Source organism: Oculina patagonica, chromosome 8, assembly GCF_052425735.1.
Source record: "Oculina patagonica isolate OP01 chromosome 8, crgOcupat, whole genome shotgun sequence".
In the NCBI taxonomy this organism is placed as follows: Eukaryota; Metazoa; Cnidaria; class Anthozoa; order Scleractinia; family Oculinidae; genus Oculina; species Oculina patagonica.
The window spans coordinates 24650058-24673757 of NC_135765.1; the positions used below are offsets into that span (position 1 = coordinate 24650058).

General features: G+C 37.4%; 1 long non-coding RNA gene and 1 pseudogene across 3 annotated transcripts in view; both read right to left on the reverse strand.

Annotated features, from left to right (window-relative positions):
* Nucleotides 1-4: 4 nt before the first annotated feature.
* LOC144664233 (uncharacterized) overlaps nucleotides 5-23700 on the reverse strand; it is a 38349-nt pseudogene continuing 14653 nt past the window's right edge. Inside the window, exons 7-10 of the transcript XR_013572761.1 lie at nucleotides 3799-3916; nucleotides 2507-2558; nucleotides 1793-1922; nucleotides 5-1311 (exon numbers count right to left, since the gene is read on the reverse strand). The product of XR_013572761.1 is annotated as an uncharacterized LOC144664233 (transcript). The remainder of the gene's footprint in view (nucleotides 1312-1792; nucleotides 1923-2506; nucleotides 2559-3798; nucleotides 3917-23700) is intronic.
* LOC144663608 (uncharacterized) lies at nucleotides 8866-15604 on the reverse strand. Of its 2 annotated transcripts, none has more exons than XR_013572633.1 (5): nucleotides 15103-15604; nucleotides 14408-15013; nucleotides 11937-12095; nucleotides 10854-10938; nucleotides 8866-10337 (listed from the first exon to the last, which is right to left on the reverse strand). It is a non-coding gene; the product is annotated as an uncharacterized LOC144663608 (long non-coding RNA). The 2 variants fall into 2 exon arrangements; XR_013572632.1 differs by having other exon boundaries at nucleotides 15112-15603.

Genomic DNA, 23700 nt, shown 5'->3' on the forward strand with positions numbered 1-23700 from the left:
CAAATTTGGTGAATAATTACAAATTTTTATTTCATCAAGGCTTGAGAATTGATAACACTAGCTGCCAGTTCATCTGTTAACTTAAGAATTATTTTTTTAACTTACGCTTGAAAATTCCCATTAAACACAGAGCTTCAAGTGCCATGGCTACATAAAAAGACGCTCGTTACTGCCTTCTCCATAAAGCTTAGCACTAAACAATCTATGGCTATGGCAATCGAATGGTGCGAAACATTAAAATTTCTTGCACATTCACATGTAACAATTAAACTAAAGCAAAGGTATAATTATTCAGTTCCCGCCAACCCTAGATATCAGCTGGAAGTACAAAATTCTATGCTAGACAAAAACGGAGGATATATTGTTTTGAATAGCGGAAAGCGGAAAAGGTAATCAACACCTTGAGTTGTAAACGTTTTTTTTGTAACCGGATGTTCAAGTCAAGAGCGATTTTCATTTGAGTGTTGAAAGTAATTCTCCTTTACCTTGGTTTTGCATTACTACGCTAAGTGATTGGCTTTGAAAAACTTGCGCGACTTATTTTCAACCAATCGGAAGTATTCACGGGTTACTTACATATTTTTTCCTGAGATTCAAGCAGCTAAATATACCTACTTCGAGTTTAGATTGTTTCACTGAATTATCAACGAGAAGACGCCTGACAGTTCACTCTACTGGATTGTCTGTTTCTTTTGTGATTGGCCAGAGTGATTACTGCTGGTTTTGGTTTTACAACACTCAATTTGAAAACCGCTCTACGATCTGTTTCCAGTTCTAGTTCCTGCTTCATTGCACCAGGATATATCCCATTGCCTTGATGTGTCTTTCGTTTACATTGAATGAAAACTCGACTTCGTTTCCACAAGTGTTGCTGTCATAGGGGAAACCTGCTGTGCCAAATCCAATTCTGGAGTCAGAAGTGAAGCAACCGCCGTATCTGTCAGTACCAAGAATGCCAATCCTTGCTTTATGCAAAAAACCGCTGTCATCGGTCTTAACATTAAATCCTTCACTGTTACAACTGGTGTATAAGAAAGCCTGTGAACCTAATAGCGTCTTCCACGTGTCACGGCCCAGTGAAGTGGCGCGGTATTTCCCGTCCGCGATCAGTGAGTACAGAGAGTTGGCGGTCATGTTGATAGCAATGAACCTGCTCTGCTCACCAATCTTCATACCGAGGCAGATCCTGGTGAAGGGCGTGTTCCAGTAGGTCGGTAACTTGGTCTCTTGTGTGTCAAACCCAGTCTTCCCTCCTTCAGAGTTGAAGGTTTTCTTGTTGCTCCAGCGATTAGAGTCATAGCGAAAGGTTTTCTGCGTAATCAATAAATATATGTTATGAGGCAGTTTAGCGTGAAGGACTCCCGTATATTTCTTCGAGTCTTTCTGTATTCTGTAGGCCTTACTGGAGAGTCAAGGTACAAATGGTATGTAAGATAAACTGTGTTATTATATGCCACAAGCAGTTCACTGAAAGGGCCGATAACTAAAATCAATCAATAAGAGTCTGTTATTGCCGGTCCAGTATTAAATTTTTCTAAGTATCAGACCAGGTTAAGTTTTTAAAGCCCGTTTACAATAATACAGTAGTGTAATATAAATCTCTTATTGACTAAGCTTGCTCGTGACCGACACAGGAAGAATATCGGCCCACGTTGTCGAAACCTAGATTCCAAATTCTCCCAGTATGGACCTCGCATTTAGTTAATAAAAAGTAATATATACCACCCACTAAGCTCGTTACTGACGTAAATGACCAAACAGAAAATAACCGTATTATAAAACGGGCACATACTAGCGCGCCATTCATTTTTATAACCAGCGTCCATCCATTTCCGCCGCATGCGCCAAGGCTGGTCATGTGACAAAACACGTCAATTGTCTCAGAGCCAACATTGAGCGAGTAGGCTCCGTTCTGTTTGGACCTGAAAAAAAAAAAAACAGTTAAAGTGATGACAGCAAAAGAACCTAGAGCACCTGTTGTTGAAACTGTTTACCATACAAAGGAAAACCAACTGACCCGAAAACAATCTGTTTAGAAACGCTTTTTAATGCCTGTCGAATGAAGGGATTTCAACGTTAGAACGTATGCGAATTATTTACAGAAAACGGTGGGTTGCCTCTTGACCCATTTCCAAAGCTTATAAGATACAAATTGAAAATAATGAATAACCACTGACTGTCTTTCGATTTTGTTATAATTACTTCTTTTAGTTTTTAACTGCATTGTAAAATTCCATTTTTTTAAGGGTGTCGTTGATATCGATCGTAATCCATATCTCAGGTCTTATTTTTTTCTTTTAAATTCAGTAGAACCTCTTTGGTATTTTTTTGTACTATTCCTGTTACTGTTGTTGTTATTGTTTGCATTTGCTTGTCTCCAATTCGAAGGAAAAGCTATTTTTCAAGGTCTTAAAAGATTCTTTCTCTCTCTACAAGGATAATATAAGCTGGGCGGGTATATTATTATTTTTATCAACATGGCCAAAGCGAGGTGCATTGTACTTACAAGTTCTTATCATAAACTTCCTTGCACGTCGAACTGTTCAAGGTTGCTATTTCTAAAAGAAACAAAGAGATAAACGGAATAATTTCTGTGAGCTATGTGGTACTTGATTTTTCCACTGATGAAGGCCTAAGCCCGAAACGTTTGGGATTTTTATCTTTTATTTTATGGCACTAACTTTGATTAACTTTTTTCTTAAAAGAAACAAATAATACTTATAAATTGTAATGTGTTGTTTTAAGGCGACGTCATTCGGAGCCGAAAAATACCCCGAGAGGGGGGAGGGACACCATATTATTGGCTAAAGTAGACCATACGGGTAGAGAGATGTCTTTTTCAGGGTTGAGGTATATTAAAGGGTTGGGATTTCATGTATTGGAGTACAGAAAGTATAGGTAAAACTGTCGTTGAAAGTATTTAAACGGTCTTTCAAAATATCTTGAACAGATCAACCGAACGGTTGATTCAAAAGTATTTTATGGGTTATTTTAAATTATTATAATTTTAATTATAATATTGTATAAATAGCAGAATGTAGAAGAAGTATCCCTACTATAGAAATCAGTACTCGACAAGTCTATCCAGACCTTGTAAAATTCATTAAGTATTCATGAGGGTGCAAACCAATCCCAGAACTGTATTCAGATCACATGTACACAACTATAAACCCCAATACAAATCAAACAATAGAATTAACTTTTGATACAGACTCCTGCTCAGCTAATTAGTATTCATTAACTTTTGATACAGATCTCTACTGATTCGCATAACAAAACTTTGCATTCAATTTATTGTTTTCATTTTACAAGTATAATAAAATATTCGCGTCCGATCTGAATGGCCGTTTACAATGTTTCGCCTATCGGCTCGCTATTGTAAACGCCCATACAGATCTCCCGCTTATGTTTTATCTACTACATACTGTTTATGTCAGGTCTCCAAAAATGCCCGACCTTGCTGCCTAGTCGCTTTATATTAAAGGGATCAGTTACGGTCAGCAAGTATTGTATTACCTCGACTAAATACTGAGCGTTTTAAGAATAGTTTTAGTAATAGGTTAGCTTTTAGATATAATTTAGCTGTTAATTCTTAGTTTTTACATAGTTTTTAATATAATTGTCATAATATTGTAACTAATTTTTAATTTTTATTCTTATTCCTGTATTTAGCTCTTTTTAAATATTTTTACCAATGTACCTTTTGATATGTATTTTATCAAATGAAATAAAGACACTTTATTTATTTATTTATTTATTTATTTATTGGATACGCAAGCATACATCTTGATTAGTTACCCGTTTTTATTTCACATGACTCTCCCGTCCAAGGTGGTTGGCACGAACATGAAAAGGTTTGTTTTTCCTTGTCAGGCAAACAAGAACCACCATTGAGGCAGCTGGTGATCAAACATCCCTGAATAAAATAATAAAATATAACAATTTATACAATTCGTTGAAACAAACGACGAATCAGCGACCGATCTGGAGAGCACAGACGTATAGTGGCGAACGCCTTGAACAACAAAAAAAAACTTAACCAATTTACAGTTGTTACAGATCTTTGTTCTTTTGCCGGACACATATTTATTTTAACTTTTTTTTTGTTTCTTTTGAGAGCAAATACACTTGAGCCAAATGGTATGAAAAGGCGAGTTGGGATCTACTCTTTCACAGATTTCTTAAATTTCTAGTTACATGCATGTAATTTTGTTTTTACACCGTAGGTTACTTTCGTTTATTCTTAACAGCATATCACCTTACTCGTGTTTAAATAAGCTTCACCGTTTCTTTTCAGCTTAGCTTTCCCAACCCCTTTACAGTTAGCTTTCATTTGCCAAACCGAAACACCGGGCAAAATAATAGAATTAAAAAGAAACATTCTCTGCTGTTTGATCAAGTTTAGATCTTTACGAAGTTTGTTTATTCATCGCTGATCCTGATCTTCAAGAAGATCCGGCTTTAATAAACTTTTGGCTGTTCAAGTTGTCGTTGCTTAACTAAGTACATTGGGTATTGAGTTACCTGACAAATAACTCAGTACAAAATTGGCATGTGTAAAATGTGGTTATGTACAGTTTGTAACCTGAGGCTGGTAAAGCATGGAGAATAAAAAACTTGTAATGAAACAAACCTTGACCCGAATAAAATAATACGGTTGCGGTAAAACGATTTTACGATTTTAGAATAGTGTGAAAACTAGCTGGTAAAAATTCGAATTTTAGCCAAAGGAATATACGTGCCACTTTTTTACTTATTAACTACTTTAGTAATTACCGAAAGCAGCATCGAGAAAGTAACTCCCTGCTGATCATGAAAGTTGGTGTTTTCATTGACGAGGGAGATGTCGTGCTTGTTCAGTTCGCAAGTTCCTTTGCCTTCCTTCTTGGATGACATCTTGTAGTTTGTCGAAGTACACCACTCGTTTTTCATACATTGTTGGCCGCACGATAACAAACTGGGAGAATCAAATCGTTTGACAACGTATCCCTTAAGCTGCTTATTTTCCAGCGTTCTGAAGTATGATGAACGAGAGAATGTGGGTATCCGTTCGGCAGGGAAAACTGCAGTAGCCTGAAGAAGGCCGAGAAAGAGCAAAACGATGTTACACCGCATTGCTAATCGATGTCAGCAGAAACTGCGAATACTTAAATAGATTTTGAGAAGCTTTGAAAAATATTAACGTTGAGCTTTCTTAATTTATTCCGAAGTAATAATACAGTGATAAGGCGCCATAATTGGTCGATTTCAGTCGGAGAAATTGGTCGGTGTTCTTCGGCTATTGTGGTGAGTTTTTTTTTTTTTAGATTGGTAGTTTTATTGTGTAAAAAATGTAGTTATTATTTTATACTTCAACGGGCATTGTGTCGTATTTTACGGGCTAAAATGTGGAATTCAGCGGTCTTTCATTTACTTTAGCCCGCTGCCCTGAACCAATCAAAAACAAGAAAGTAACGAAGCCAGCCAATCAAAACTGAATACCCATTCAACCGTTCGCGCCGTTTTCTTGCTGGCTGGCAGCACTTCAAGCACTGTTTGATTTGAGTCGAGAAGCTTTCATCTGCAACTACAAACTACTTTGGAGCTGTTTATGGACAAAATGGCTGAAAAACCTAATGGGGAAGCATATTCCCACTTTTCTCAGCTAGATGAAGAGAAATTACAGAAACTCGAGGAGAAACAAAGCGGCAAAGTGAATGTAACTTTGTCGAGCGAAAGTCGCTCATTTCAGGCATTATATATGCCAAACTCCCATGCAGTTCAGTTAACTGCACAGATAATTTTAACACTTCTAAATGACTACTACTATTTTTTCCTGTCTATAAAATTATGGATTTACCTATTAAATAGAACTTGAGAGCAAAGACTGTTTTTAGTAATTTTGCGCCTTTCTGCCGAGTTTTGTAAGCTCCCTTCGGTTATAAATAAACGCCGATTCAACGCCGGTAGTGTTAAAGATTTTGCTTTCTGTTTGCACGTTTTCCCACGCTTCGTGCAAGCTACACGTATTTACTTTGAGTTTTGATGATTGGTTCACTGGATTCACTGTGTCCTTGGTGATCATAATTGGCCAGAGTGATTAGAAACCGCTCAGTATTAGTGTTTTAACAGTAAGCAGTGTAAGCTTACTTGGACATCTCAATAAAATGTTTTTTATTTGATATCAGTTGGAAGTAAATTAGACAATGCATACGAGACTTAATGTTCCCAACCCATGAAGTCAAAACAAGACAACAAGTTCAGTGGGAGAAAAGGGGTAAGGGATGAAGTGCTCGAGTTGCCAATCAGAATCATCAATAGGAATCATGCAGGGTACATGTATCCCAGGTCAGTTGGTTGGCAACGAGAGACTGGAATCCTCTCCTTCCTTTCAGGACTGGAAGCCCTAGTTCCCAAGAACCTGGGGTCCTAATCTCTAGGACCCTTGGGAACAAACACAACCACATGCCCTGGTTCCCAAGAACCTGGGGTCCTAATCCCTAGGACCCTTGGGAACGTTCCCAAGAACCTGGGGTCCTAATCTCTAGGACCCTTGGGAACAATCACAACAACCAACAACAGCAACACTGGGGGTCCCCACTATAAGGGGAAAGCTGACCCTGTGAGGCTATGGGGCAAAAGGGCGAATGGTATAGAGCACTTCATCCCCTCCCTTGGTTTATTAACTATAAGGAAAGACAATTCTTAATTAGGATGGTCTAAAGCTATTGAAGAAGTTCAGAAGAGACAGTAATCGAATAACAGAATGGTCGAGTTAGTGTATGCCAGCTCGACACTTAAGCTAACGGTTACATGTATATCAATATCTCAAAAGCAGACACATTGCTCAAGTCTAACAGCTCTAAGCCTGAGCTAGCATACAAAATGGTAACAATATAAAAAACAATTCTGTAAGCAGGCATGCTGCTTAAGTCCATCAGCTCTAAACGTAAGTTAGCATACAAAATAGAAATAATAATTATAACAATGTCTATAAATACGGGCTTGCTTCTTTAGTCCATCAGCTATGGCTTACGTTGTAAATAATAATAATAATAATAATAATAATAATAATAATAAAATAAACACCCTCAACATAGCCGGATATGTGCGTAGAACTAGAACATTGCCTACATTTTTACAAATACTAAGCTAGAAGAGAACCAAAGAGGGTTGGGTGGGTGGGGATTATTGTGAAAACTCTTCTAGGGAGCTCAGAGAATTTGAAGTAAAACTACTCAAGTCTAGATAAAACCGCATGGCCTTGATTGACATAATAGAAAAGGGGGCGATGTGATTGGCCAGCCCGAAAAGCGCGTCACACTCTAGAAGTGAATTTGACTTTTGAATGTAACGCAAGAGTGATAGTCTTGCAGCATATTGCGTGACAGATCTGCATATTTGAATAGAGTAAATCTTATAACTTCTCTGAATTCTTTTCATGGTTGTCACATTAACTTTAATTTATATTACATGTAAATTGGCATTTATATTACATATAAATTTGCTTGAAAAATGGAAGATATAATATTATTTTTTGGATAGCGGAAAAGATAATCACCACCTTATAATCATCACCTTACAACCACCTAAACGTATTTTCTGGTAGCGTCCGTTCAAGTCAAGAGCAATTTTCACTTGATTGTTGAAAGTAATTTTACGACATGCCATTGAAAACCGCTCTTAGTTCTGTTTCCAGTGCTAGTTTCTGCTTTCATTGCACCAGGATATATCCCATTGCTTTGATCTGTCTTTCTTCTGCATCCTGGTAATATCCATTTACCTCGTTTCCACAAGTGTTGCTGTCATCGGGAAAACCTGCTGTTCCAAATCCAATTCTGGAGTCCATAGTATAGCAACCACCGTATCTGTTACCGTTACCAAGAATACCAATTCTAGCTTTAGGCCAATAACTACTGTAATCGGTCTTAAACGGGTTAGAAAGTAAACATTTAGTCATTTTTTGACACTTTTAAAGAAATGGGCATGATTTTTGACCGATTTCATGCCATTTCTTTGCCCAAGTCGTGAACTTAGTGACCAAAAGCTCTTTTGAGGTGTTGAGGGCATGATTACATGCCACGTGAAGAGTAATTCCTGTTTATTTTGAAAAACTGAAGCAAGTTTTTACGACCTCTTGGCATTCCACTGGAAATACACTACTTATAACCGATGATTCCTTCTACTTGGGCATGGAGCGTTTTATTTCATGCCAGTTGTTCAAGAAAACGTTCCAAGATAGTTTTTTATCCGGGTTACTGATAAAAACGTCTCTTTCAGCATGCGTGTAAAATTCTCATGCCATTCTTGCACGTTTTTTGCGCGGCCCCCTTTATCTAGCGACCGAGGAAAGCCTGGGTACGATTGTCAGGCGCTTAGAAAATCTGTCATGCCCAGCATGAAAACGGCTCATTTCCTGTTCATGCCCAGCATGAACCGGAAATGAGCCGTTTTCATGCTGGGCATGAAAAACTCCTTTTTCATGCTGGGCATGAAAAAGGCCCATTTCCGGTTCATGCCCAGCATGAACCGGAAATGAGCCGTTTTCATGCTGGGCATGAAAAACTCCTTTTTCATGCTGGGCATGAAAATAAAATGGCCCATTTCCGGTTCATGCCCAGCATGAACCGGAAATGAGCCGTTTTCATGCCCAGCATGAAAAAGGAGTTTTTCAAATGAGATGATGAGCCGTGTTCATGTAAAACGGCTCATTTTGCATGCAGATTGGACTGAACACAGAAATAAAGGCAATGATAAATAGGGCCTGGCCTCTGCAAATTTACCAATCCTAGCTTAACATACTGCCCAATGTCCTCGAATAGAACGCTTAATACTAGACAAGTTGAAACGTTTTTCTAGACTGCTTGGTGTTATATTGATGTAAAGATAAAAAGGGGGAATGAAACACAAAATGAATTGAAAAGATTTTTATTGAAAACCCAAATCCAAGGGATCAGTCGACATTCATGTCATCATTCGATCACTGTACAATACATTTTACAATTGGCATAAAAATGCCAAATATAACAATCTTAACAGTTGAAAAATATCTTGGTAGATGCCTTAAAACTATGGAGACCCTACAACTGCGACCCCACTTAGTACTATACAAGCTCCTAACTACCCACCTCTATATTTTATTTCTTGTAAACGGACCAATAAGCAGCTGGCCCACAAAAACAAAGTGTTTTAGAAGTATTCTACACAGTACTGGTCCATTGGCCACACCCATCACATGACCAATGCTCACTATCTCGCCTAGGTGGTGGTCAGTGCCGCTAGGACTCTGATGCCCTTATCCTATTTCAGACCAAGTTCAGCTGGTTTTGTAACCATAATCAAGAGTAGAGCAAAATTTTCCACCCTTACCCAGACTAAATATTTTTCAAAAACTCTATTACTGTCATGGTTTACACTAATACTAACTGAAACAATATTTTATCAGTTTCTTTTCCTATTGTAGACTGATTTTTTATGCTCTGGTCAATTTATTGGGAAATTGTAGGCTTTTCTAGACCAAAACTCTCAGACGTTTTTCCCTATCCTAGACTTAACTGCTTGAAAACCCTACCCTTCACAGTAGCAAATATCCTTATAGCCTAAGCATGGGATTAACCCCGCCCCCTTCTGATCTTATCCTATCTATAAATATGTTGATTGCTAAGGGCAACCATAAGGTTTTCCAAACATGTCATTATGGTCTTTAAACATTGAGTCCATGTTATGAACCAATGTATGTCAATTAACTACATGTGTAGCACTTGCATGCATTTATCCCATGACTAATGTTAGTTCATCCACTGACACACTGTCAAACCTGCAGATATTACAGCTAGCCAGTGAAAAGCTAGCCCATATAAAAGTTAGCATTTTGACCTAGCAAATCGGTCTGAGATAAAACGTTAATTACAAAATGTTAAGTGTGATCAAAACTCTGCATCTTTGTACTGTGTGCCAAGGGAAGAGAGAGGTAATATACATGTACAATCAATACACTCTGCAACCCATTAAACAAACTGTATGAACTCTAGTGACATCTACAAATAAATTTCTCATCGCCATCCACGGATATGTTAGGGATGAGTGGTCATCATCAAGCTCACTAATCATAAAACAAGATTATATCCCTTACTATTTCACTGTCACCATATATAAGTTAATAATGAATTTTTGGATAGCTTGTGGAACTTCCCTTCAAGTTCATTACTGTTTACAAACCAGAAGTACAAAGCTACAGTTTACATATTTAAAATTCTACTAGTTTTTTTCCATTCCACACTTCTTTGCATTTTTGTGAAAGGTCTTCCTTGGCAACCCAGAAGGGCTTCCACTCAACCAGATATTCTTTTACAAGTGTGCTGAAAATTAAATTGAGAGTTGTTACATATAAAAGTAGTTTTCATAATGCATGTAAATGCTGTTAATATATCCTAAAGGGCAGATGGGGATTAAACCTAGACTGCTAGATCACTGACTATAATGTCATAGTTGTGCCCAAATTGTTGAAATGTAAGATGTTGGTTATACATCAAGATTTCTAATCTTGTACCCAGTTGTTTACTCACTTCATAGGAAACAATCTGCAGGAACTCCCAAGGGTTAAGAAGATCTGGGAAGATTACCAACTGAATTGGAATTGGATATGAATTACTAGTACTAATTCACAGCCAAGCATTACCCGTAAATAAATTAAAAATAAGAGTAGTCAAAAAAGAGCAGGAATATTATTTTCAGGACAGGTCAGAAGCAGTTCAAGGCAAACCAGATGTTGCAATAATTCAACTACTCAGATGGACTGGGTGTTTTAAATATTTGTATCAATTGATTTCTCCATACATGAAAACAGTTTAAAAAATTCGAATTTAGTGGCTTACCATTCTTGAATTAATCTTCTCCTAGGTTACTTCTTGACTTGTTCTCTAACAGCTACCTCTCTGATAATGCATGACCAGAATAAACCTAAAATAAATTGAGCAATATGGCATTTTAATCACATTTTTTTTCAAATGTCATGCATTGCACCTTTAAAAAATCATTCATTAAAAGTATAGAAATCCATGAGTCATCCATTTGTTTACTGTATGTGGATGATGTATGCAGGCGATATTCAGCACGATTTCGCAGGATAATTGTTACCAGTAAATATCTGTTATGTATGGATGAATCGGGATGACAGATAATGTTAATATTTTGACCACATATTGGTAGTGCATGCATTTGCTGAATAATAATTAACAACTATTCACCAAAGTGGAGGTGGCTAGTGGTGGATATTTACCGAGCCATGAAAAATATAGCCCGAAAGTATACCTGCCGGCCAACTCTCACGCACGCCTGCAAGTTGAAAACTTTGATCTCATGCCAACTCAGTGAGGCTTATGAAGCAATTTCTCATGCCTAGTCGAAAAATGTGAGTTATTACAACCATAACTTACACATGTTCCAGAAAAATGTCAACTCAAATCAATGCGAGAAACAAAAACAACTCTGTTTAATTTAAAATGAGTATACTTTTTCTGAAAATCTCAGAGTTTTGACAAGAAATGCATTGAAAACAACGTCATGTTTAGCCAAACCATCCTGGGACTGGAACCAGGACTCTTTCAGAACATCTTCGGAATACTTTGAAAGGCTTCGGAAATCTTCAGGGATGGTCGTGTCTCCTTCGGAAATCCTGGCACTCTCAGGAAAAAAATCTCACGCCTTTGACCCAGAAAAAGTTGGCAGGTATACAAAAGAGTGATTTTTGACTAGTTTTTCCCCTTCCACATACACTAATAACAGTGGTGGTTAACAAACTCATGCTGTATCAACCAAGAGGCAAAAAGTCATCTTCAAGCAATTACCAGTAGTATTAATTAAGTTTACATTGTTATTCACTAATACACAATATTAATCTGATCGGCATCATCTTCTTGTAATGCCACTTTCTCGCATCAAAGGCATGTTTTACTTACCGGTTTCCAAGATTTGAGAATTGGATATGTTCCATGCCTTCCTCTGCCTCTGCCAAACTGCCCCCCAAAATGCTTAATCAAATTCAAAACAATTGATTTTGCCTCTGGACCTTCTTTAGAAAGTCGCTCAACACGGCAAAAATCTCTTCTCTTTGCTTACTAAAAAGAGAAAATGAAATAAACAAATAGATAAATAAATAAATAAATAAATAAATAATTACACAAACAAGATATAAAATAAATAAAATTAAATAATTAAATAATTAAGTAAGATTAAATAATTCTACGGCTCGAATATTACAGCTTTCAGTCTAAAATTTGGCATGAAGCATCTCTGTGTGACTCTTAATAACCCTACATTTTTGTTTTTGATGAAAACCTTTCGAGAGCCGAGAAATTAGCAATTCTGTTCAACGTGCCCATACATTGCTCTGTAATGATTAATGAAATAAGTACCATTAAATAATTCTACGGCTTGAATATTACACCTTTCAGTCTAAAATTTGGCACGAAGTATCTCTGTTTGACTCTTAATAACCCTACGTTTTGATTTTTGATAAAAATCTTTCAAGAGTTGAGAAATTTGCGATTCTGTGCAACGTGCCCATACATTGCTCTGTGATTAATGATGAAATAAGTAACATTAAATAATTCTACGGCTTAAATATTACACCTTTCAGTCTAAAATTTGGCATGAAGTATCTCTGTTTGACTCTTAATAACCCTACGTTTTAGTTTTTGATAAAAATCTTTCAAGAGTTGAGAAATTTGCGATTCTGTGATGTACCTATACATTGCTCTGTAATTATGTAAATCATCTCTGTGATTAAATAATTCATTTCTCGCTCGAATATTACACCTTTCATTCTAAAATGTGGCATGAAGTATCTTTGTATGACTCTTAATAACCCTACATTTTTGTTTTTGGTGTGGATCTTTCAAGATTCGAGAAATAAGCAATTCTGTGCAACGTGCCCATACATTGCTCTGTAATTGCATAAATTTAAATCATTCACTACGCTTGAATATTATTGCAACATGCAGTGGAGAAATTTGGTGGAAATTATCTCTGTACGACAAAATAAAACAGAGCGATTTTTTAGTGTTTTGCTTACTCATAACCGAGTAATTAAACATGGTTTTTTTAAAGCGCGTCCAAATATAATATCAGTTAAAATATACAAAACAAAATATTCTGTACCATACAAAGTTACGATAGCTCAGTTGGTAGAAAACACTTCTACAGAAGTTGTGTATGCCTTGGTCGTTGGTTCAAATCCAAATGGAAGCCATTATTTTTCTTTTTTTTCTTTTTTTCAAGTCAGTATGCCGTTTTATTTAAAAGTTTAAAGGCTGAACAAACGCAACAGTAATTTTTTATATTTCAGTATGTTGAGATCGAAAGCCGGCTATTTCAGTGAGACTTCAACCGCTGATGTCAATAGAATTGGAACGCTTGTAGTGTAGAAAAAAAAAAACACCACCGAGAAATCAAGCTATGCGAGGGAAATGTTCGTTCGTATATCTTTATCTTAATTTTGCTGGGCAAATGTCCCAAGAATGTGCGTCCAGCAAAAATTGTACACAATTTGATTCCTTTGCTGACTAGGAAGCTAGGAGCTACGTTGTTTGATATATAAGTGGTGTAGGGCCACTATCGTGCATGTTTAGAAAGTTAAAGACTATCGCACCTTTCAAATAAATATTAGCAAAATTTCATAAAAGTATGAGCGAAATTAAACATTTGAAAAAATAAACACACTTCTAAATTTCAAAGACATGTTTCGGACACTCCGTATCCATTATCAGTTTGAAGATGTTTCATTTACACGGGCACACGTCTCAAAGAGGATATCCCGCTCTGTATTGTCTCCGTGACACTCCCCGAATAAGTAGTACCGCTCTACTTTTCCTCTTTCATGGATGTGGCGTTCATGGTATTTTCTAACTACATGTAAACGGATGATTTCGGAGAGTCAATAACAGTGAAATAATGTTAAATGTTATAACCGACCACGAAAATCACAAAAAAATGATTGTCACTATCTTGTTTGTGCGGTTGCCCCTAGATAAATAAATAAATAAATAAATAAATAAATAAATAAATAATTAACTGCAGTTCGGAGTAAAGTATCAGGTAAATAATAAACAATTTGCATGGCTTCATTGTCACACGAGGTCCACCACATGTAGTCCTGTATTAAAAATTTACTCACGTCGAGCAACTTTCAAAGTAGCAAGGGTCGGATTCATCTTCATATTAATTAAAAGTTTAATGCCCTTTGTACGGTCGCTTTAACAAATAATTCAACAAAGAAAACATTTACCGAGCAACACAATGAAACGTCTGTAATCACAACATGTCTCAAAAACATTTCTTACATGTAAGTGTCTACACATTCAAGAATCAGTAGTAATATAAGATATAAAGCATCACTACAGACCAAAATAATTAATTTTCTGCCACTTACTGTGATAATAACTCAGCTACTGGAGCCTCCTTTTCTGCAGTTGATTTCCGAAAGGAGAGAAAATTTTGTCGTCCAATCTATTGCGCTAACACACTACACGCCACTTGTCTGACGACATGAAATCTCGATTATATCCGAACAATTTTCGGACGATTTACCTGAAGAACGATTCTAAACAAATCCATTGGCAGCAAGAAAGTTCGGTTTTCTCCGGCTGACGCAAATATCACGTTGCCTGTTAAAGCTCGAGCACTTTCTTTGGTGAAAAATTTTTGCGGGATCTTCGCGGATTTTCACTCTCCGCTGAAAGACTCTTAATATTGGAGGAATTACACCTGGTGGTATTCAAAGCTTATTATGAGCAAGAACCGTTCTCCACGAGTGGGTAAGTGGAAAATTATCGTTCGCTGCACGCATAAAGATGCAAATTTCTTTACCAATATGCTCATGTGAGTCCAAAATGGCCTTCAACAACTTTTGTTGTATCGATCTATTTGCAGGAGTCCGCCTCCAGTGCAGAAATTAAAACACGAAAATGGCCGGGTTAAAGTTTGCTCCGGAGGGAGGCTGCTGATCCTCAATCAGACAGAGAAATTCTACCGGGACCTGTCAAAAACAGAAGGTAAGCTTAAAAGTTCAGTAGACGAAAGTACGGCAAACCGGCAATACGCAAAAGGCACAAAGAGTACGCGTACCTCACTTACCTTAGATCGCTAAAATCCGTCCAAAACTGAGCTGAAAAAATCTTTTGGCGCCTCATGGCAAATAAAAGAGTTGGGACGTAATAAAAAGTGTACTACGAAAAGTGTGCAGTTGTCCTCAGCCAGTACGACCAACAAAACATACGAGATAAATTTTATGTAGCTTGTGTAGAGGGCCTCGCTCATTACAAGACAGCAACAAGGAAACTAGCAGCACAGGTGTGAAAATTGTAAGCAATTTACAGCTGTACTTTGAAATACAATTTCAAGCAAACGGCCGGTCTGCGCGTCGAGCTGCGCGGTGTGACAGTGTGAAAATATTCCGTCAAAAATTGCCCGTCGGAGAGGGGGGAGGGGAAGAAGACAGTCCTTATTATATGATTATTATTTTTTTTAAAAAAAATTCGCCGTTTCTGATTGGTTTACAATACCCGGCTAATTTCAGCTTATTTGCTAGCACCGACCAAATTGGATGAAGATTTTCTTATTAGCCGAATGACTGTAATAATTATTGGCCGATTGACGTCAATATTAGACAATTAACGTCACGCAACGACGGCCTTGATAACGCAGAGCTAGAAAGTACGAACTGATGGTCGCCAGGTTTGAACATAGCGACGAAAAAAAAAAACAAATAAAATAACTAAAAATATGAAAAAATAGAAAAAACACACAAAAAAAATTCTTCAGAAGAGAAACATTCAAATCTAGCAACTGCGGAGGAATTGGCCACTGTTTAGCGAAAAATCCACACCGAAGTGAGGACCCATTTAAATTCATTTTGTGCATTTAGTGCTCTGGAAATATTTTGAATAACTAATAAAACAGTTATTGAATTCGCGCTCAGCCGCATCGAGTGATTACTAATTGCGTGACAAGCCAAAACTGAACGTCAGCGTGAGAGTACTGTAAAAACCCACGTATAAGAACCTAAAAATTAAGAACCTGTTAGGCTTAAATTTTCATTTTTAACCCCCTTTTCCTAATAACCTATTTCGCCTAAAATTTTCAACAGGTTCTTATCTAAAAAAAAAAATAAGGAATTGATGAAGATACAGAAAACAAATTTTAGTTTAGACATGCCTGCTAGTACTTTTATAGATCATTATGAGTAATACAGGAACATATTCCATATCATATATTCCCAGTTATATTTATCTGTGCTGATCGCTAGTGCCCTATCAAATTTAGAACCGTTGTTAAAGAACCTAAGTAGCCTCAAATCCCACTAAGGGACCGATCATTATTTATCGCCTGGGGGGGGGGGGGGGGGAAGCGGAGGATTATGGGGGGAATAACATGATTTTAAGGAGAGCAGAAGGGGGGATCTTTCGTAACTAAGAGTCCAAAAGGGGGGATCACTAAAATTTTTGGAAGAATTCAGATGCGGGACCACTCAAATCTGCTTGGATAATGCCAGTTTGAGAGCATACAAAATAAATGCGCCATTCTACTGGGAGATGAAAGCATTTACAGTCTTAATTTGTTCTAACACAACTTTATTTAAAGAAAACGGAAGCTGTCAAACTGGCGAATGTGCACATTTGAATTTATATCGGGAACATTTTGTGTTTGAACATGCTTATGCCTTAGCTAATATTCATCTTTGAATCTGACAGGTGAGTTCTAAATCGTGAACCATCTCTTCTAATAACTGAAACATTGTGAAATAGCATGCTCGTTTAAACATAAAGCATTTATTGCGTCTCTAGGGAATGGTATCCTGTCTCAGCTCTATTCTTAATCCGATTCAACTGCTTCATCTGCCTCGACCTTAAAAAAGGGCGCTGCTTGCTCTAGATTTTTTGTTATGGTCATGCTAAAAATACGCTTTTCTAGCAGCCACAGCAAAGGGTCAGATTCAAAACGCCTCGTTGTTTTTTTTAGCAAAGTCAGCATTGATGCTAACTACATTAACATATATGTTACCCTAACATTCTCTTCGATTGAACCGAAAATTTGTCCCGCGAACTAGAGATGACGTGTGTTCTATAAGAGATGACATGCCCTTTGCTCGAGTAGTTTCTTCCTGGATTTTCGGACCTTCCTCTTATTAGTTCATTTCTTATTGACATTGATGATTTTTTCGAGCATAATGAAACTTCGACAGGTTGATATGCGCTGTTGTCACTTGCCGTTAGAAGCGGACTGAAGTTCATCGTACAGCGTAGTGATTCGCCTTTCTGCTTCTTCTAAATAGGCGAACTCGTCGCCTCCAAATTTTTTGGCACACTTCAAATTTCTTACTCTTTAGTAAATTATTCGCTTTGTTCAGTACTAGTTTGACAGCTCCTCTATCTAATTCTTTAGCGCTCGTCACATTTGCTGTTGTTCAAGCAGGTAGTTCCTGAACCCAGCTAACTTGTATTTATTGCCAGGGTTTCATGTCTGAACACTGAATATTGATGCGAAGTAATCGGGGGGGGGGGGGGGGAAAGCACGAAATTTATCAATAGTAATTAGGGGGGATCACTTCAATGCAATAACATTAAAAGGGGGATCGCCTAAATTTAACCATGTTTAGCACAAAAACCTCCGCCCCCCTCCCCCCCCCCTCCCCCAGGCGATAAAAAATGACCATTTCTACAAGAACCCATTTAGGCTAAGTTGAAATCCATTTTTACTAAGGTTTTTACTGTATACATGATAAGAGCCAGCCTCTCGCATGTAACGAATGACCGTTTCCCCACCTCCTGGCGGCGAGGGAGGGGAGGGGGGGGGGGGCATGTGAAGGATATGGAACAGTGGTATGAAGAATTAAGTCTAGAATAGTACCCAGACGCACGCAGCCTAACCCTGCACAAGAAGTGTAACTGACTCAATCGGGGAGGGATTTACCTGAGACGAACAATAGATGTTTCGTTCTTTATACATCTCTTATTATATTATTACTTTTTTTTTGCAGTGCAAATCACAAAAGATGTTTCATGTCGTCATCGCGTTGGAGAAGGATCTTCCAGTCTACAAAGAAAAGTTGTCGTCAGGCAACAACTATGAAAACGTTGGCCAGGGGTCTACGCAACATGAGCCTTATCTGCTATTTAGACGCTTTGTACAGGTTCATGTGCAGCACACTACTGGTTGAAACTCTTTGTATAGACACGGGACCGAAATAATCGGCAGCTTTTTGTACGGCGGTCAAGAAATAAAGACACGGACCGAATTGTCGATTTATTTAAATGTTGAACATTGAAGTTACATTATCATCTTTCTAAACAAATGACAACTTCTCAGGCTTTACGTAATGCAAACTAAGGCTTCTATTTAATTAAAGAACTTTCAAATACACTTTTAAGATGTTTTGTTTTTACTAAATTAGAAAAGTGTAACAGTTTGTTGATCAGTGCTCTGTCTATCATAGTTCGGTCGAAATGTCCCATTCCTAACAAATAAATGTCAGACTTGTGTTAACATTACAAAAAAACGCATCTTCTGGATTCATTCCATCAGTTTTGTAATGCTTTATCGGTACCATACAGCAATAGAAGATAAAGCAGGATACGCATGAATACAAATATGGTTAGATATTTCTACTCGAAAAGACCGTTAACGATATTTGCCCTTATACTTGTTCAATAGTCCTCTTGACCGCGGGAAAGTATCAAAAACGGTGAAAAAATAAGCTTTTGAAAAAGAAAACTTTGGACTAGAAACCTCTAGAAAAACACTTTCGTGTGCAATATCTCTGCACCGCACAGGCTTGCAAAAATACTGCAGGAATTCAATAAATAATTTACACTACAAAAGAAGTAAATAATGAAAAAAAAAAAAAACATGAAGACGGGAAAAATCTCCGAGTCCTTGATTTCATGCTGGGCATGAAAACGGCGCATTTCCGGTTCATGCTGGGCATGAACCGGAAATGAACCAATTTCATGCCCAGCATGAAAAATGAGTTTTTCATGCTGAGCATGAAAACGGCTCATTTCCGGTTCATGCCCAGCATGAACCAGAAATGAATCGTTGTCCGAATCCAAGACAGGAAAAATAAAGCCCAGGGCATGACGCAAAATTTTTCATGCCCTAACAATGAGTTTTTCTTTTACTGAATATTTGCCATTAAGAGTGTATCCATAAGATGACCAGGCAAAAGGTGATACAGCTCATATCACCGATTTCGCCCAAACTTAGCATAAATGTTGGGTATGGTGAGCTATTTACTGTGACAAAACATCAACTCAAAATATTTTATTCCCTTCAAGTTATGGCACCTTTTGCAAAAATGGCCATTTTTCACTAATTTATGCATATTTAATTAGCTGACTTTGATTGACCAGTTCCACAAGAAAAAAAGACTTCTGAAAATACATTTCACTGCATTATATTCTGTGGTTATTAGGCTTTAAGTACAATAATTCACTTCAACCGTCTGATTTGATTTCTTCTCCTCAAACGGTCTTTTGGAAGGTACACATTTCGTACTGTTGGAAATAGCCTTTAACTAGTGCCCAATATCTCCCATGAGCAACAACTTATATACATTATTCTTACATGGGTAATGAAGTCCATCATTAAACTTCACAAAAATGCAACAAAATGTCTGGGGACTTCAATAGTCTATTAGTATTGAGGAACTAAACACACGTGACTTAACGATTTCTTGCTATTTCATCAAAATTCACCGAAACACAGAAGCCATTTATTTGCCTCAATCTGGCACAAAATCGGTACGAAATAGCTAATGAAGCATAAATCTATAGATAAACAATCAAAATATTGGCGAAGATTGGCAGTTAGGGCATTTTTCGGAGCGTTTTCAGAGCCATATAATTCGGCAATGTTGTGATAGTAAATGTAAAAATAGCAGCGAAAGATTTTCTTCAAAAGCTCGCTCAATTCAACATTTAGGCACATCAAAGTTAAGAAACAAGAAAGTAATACTACATACATGCCACTTATCGACACACAGATGCTTTCTTTTGAAGAATTTGTTCTTCCTCGCTGCACTTCGATCCTTCGATCGATCTCAATTGACATGTACTGTTGCTTTGAGGCGCGATGAACTTAGCCAATACATCGTGGGTCATTCTTCGTGAAAGGTGTAAACAGGTTGTCAATAAAGTCATTCAAAGAGCTGTTTAAAGTTCACGGAAGGACACTTGTCTCAGCCAGTTTGAATGAAATAAATTTAACTGGAAAATAAACAGCCGCCATGTTGTATTTGTATCTTTGAGCCTGCCGTTTCAGTCAGCGGTAAAGCCGTACACTTGGGCAAGTACGTAGTGTAGTCATCATATAGTTGTTTGACTAAATCCTATATAGGGATGTTCATAGAGGGGATACATAGCCTAGCCCTACACAGCTACACACGCCTATACATAGCCCAACACAGCTATACACAGCTATACACACGCGTGTTCATTTGCTTTTCCTCCGCAAATGTTTGTTTTCGTCGGAATAAGTAGCGGATGGTGTTATCTACCCTCTGAACAACCGGGGCTTGATCTTAGCCTTATACGTAGTGTGCGTTTCTTGTAAAAGTGAGAATTTTTTTCAACTTCTCCATTGAATTTTTTTGATAAACAGTTGAAGAGAAATACACTGGATGCAGTGTAATGTATGCGATGCAATCGGTTTTGATGCTCTGAAATTGAGCTCTGAAATGTCGGAAACCATTAAATAATCAGAGCAAGTTTTTCCATCTTATATCAGGTTAAAACTAGTATATTTATTGTTTTTTTTTTGTTTGTTGTTTCTGTCTTTTTTGGGAGGTGGGGGAGGGGGTGAATATGGACATTCGAAGAAATGGCTGTCAGGTTGTCAGCCTGGCCTGTGTACATCTATTCCTTCTGTTCAAATCGTCTATATTATATTACACTTTGACAGCTAGGAGACTGAATTTGTACCCACTCTCTTTTTCGGGATCCCACAAAGTTCTCCATCTGTCCATTTACCGATAAACGTCATTACTGCAGTTTTATTAATTTGTTTTAGAAAAGGGCTTTTATGGGGACAAATTTTTCCTCCTGAATGCCCACATTGCAAGTGACGAATTGCGGCTTCAAATGATAATTTTCTTCATCACCGACTCAATTTAAGTGGCTATGTGAGTTACAAAGAAGCGAATGCAGACTTTTGTAGAGAGCTTAAACCCCGCATTAAAACTAAACAAATTTATTGCAAGACTAGGACTACGGAAGACGGCAAAACTTATTAGCTAAAATATAATGTTTCAACCAGCACAGGTAGTCTTCTGTCTTCTTCGAGGTCAACGCGAGGGAAACCCGTTTTATTCTTTGTTGTTTTCTCTCTCTACATTCACACCTTTATAGATATATGTATATATTTGCTGCGCCATATTAGCCTGTTCCAGGCGTTCGGTTAGTTTGGAACAGGCTAGCGCCATATAGACTGCGTCCCTAAAGGCATTTTGTACGTGAATACTTTGTTCAGTTCAGCACAGACGCTCCCCCAACTAAAGCACTTGCGCAAGAAACGATTACAAAACCTACCTCGCTATCCACCGTATAGTGATTTATCCCGTGGTAAACGTTATTCTCCAATTTTGCTGAGTTATTCATTTTTTCCCATTTATGCCCCGGGGGTAGGGGAATTTGGTCAAAAAATGTAATCGTTATGCGCGGTATTAATCACTATTTCCGCCAGGGGAGGGGAATTTGAACAAGCAATAAAAAAATACAAATGTCTGGAAAGTAACTGGGAGACGTTGACATTTTGATTTATTTAACTGTGTAGTGTCTTTTATGCTAAAAATAATTGTTTATGTTCCAAAATGACGCTAAATGGCGGTATAAAACTGCTCCGACGACGTTTCGGCAATACTGCCTTCTTCAGGGTGCCACCCCCAAAAAGGCAGTATTGCCGAGACGTCGGAGCAGTTTTATACCGCCATTTAGCGTCATTTTGGAACATAAACAACTATTTTGATTTGGTTGCCGAGCATGCCGACCGTTGAACAGAAAAATCAAGAACTCTGTTTCGGTTAAAGTCAAATGGAACAGTATTTTTTCTGGAAAATCTCTTCGGAGATTGACGGAACGTCAGAAATTTTCTTACCATTTGTAAGGTTTCCCAGTTCTAGTCTCCCATCCTTTTGCAAAACACAGAAAAAAAAACAACTTACAGTTCACTTACTTACATTGCTTACGGGACAATTACCTACATCACTTACTGGATAATTACTTACAATACAATTGCTTACATTACTTACACTACATTAAGTTACATTGTATTACTTAACTAATTAATTAATTAAAGAGACTACTTACATACAATACACGTTACTTACAATACTAACAAAGTGCAACACTTATTAAGGTTGACCTACAAATACAATTATTTCCGTACAGTGTTAGCCTTAGGGTTTTCATTCATTTTTTTTCAACAGTTGCTTGTTGCTAAATACGTTTAATTATAATTATCACCCACTTAGATTTCTAACGATTATCATTTGACGCTGCTCCAGTTTTGAGGCTGTTGTAACATGCCAGAAAGACAGAGAAATTTTTCATTTCAGGGGATAAGTTGCGTGTCCTACAGGACCATATATAATATCTCGCCACAAGAAAATTAAAATTAAGTTTCTGTTTATTTTTGGATGTGTCTGGCCTTAGGCCTAGAACTATATTTAAAGAAAGGTTGTATGTTCTCAGCGCAAGATTTTGGCTTACAAGAAGTTGCTTAAAGTTTTGCCAGAAGGTAGAGACAACTCTACAGGACCAGAAAAGATGAATTAGGCTTTCCTTCTCAGTTTTGCAGAAACTACAGAGATCGTTATCTTTTATTCCTACTTTTTTAAGAAAATCATTAGTCGCCAGTCGTCTATGCAGCAATTTGAATTGAAATACAATTAGTTTTGTAGATTTGGTACACTGGAAAGATAGCTGGTAAGCTGCATTCCAGTCTATTGGTTCATGGGCTTCAAAGGCGCAATCCGTAGCCCATTTTTCTTGACTATTGGTTGGACACCTTTGTTTAAGACTAATTAACTTTTTATAGGCCTGTCTGCTTGCCTTACTTGCTTTCATAAATTTCGTATAAAAGCTTTCGTATTGTATATTTGTATTATTGTGTAAGGGTGCTTTGATTTTTTTTAAAGCGGATAACAGCCCGTAAAAAGCAAGATGATTTGTTTCAGTGATACCATACCGATCTTTGAATTCAGCAAAGGATAGGAAAGTATTTGAATCTTTCATCAAATGCGAAACCCTGTAAATCCCTTTTTGCTGCCATTTTTTGTAGAAGATTGGTCTGTTATCGATTCTTATAAGGGAGTTGTGCCAGAGGCTCTGAGAGCAAAAATGGTCCGTATTATTCTCGTAAGTGATTTCAGACCAGATATTTAAGATTTCCACAATAAATGGATAGGATAAATTGACATACTTTGACAGGTCACTTTTGCTAAGGTTGCCGCTGAAAAAGGCTCTGCCACCGTAGTTCCGGAGTTCTAAGTCAAAAAAATATTTCCATTTTCCGTGATTGTTTACATCGGTATATTTTTTTGACCCAGATGGTTTTCATTCCTTTATTGAAGGATTCAATATCAATCATTTTTAACCCTTAACATGCTAAGCGCGGATTATTCCGGGATTTGGAGGAATGGCCATTCTGCCACTTATGACGTCACTAATT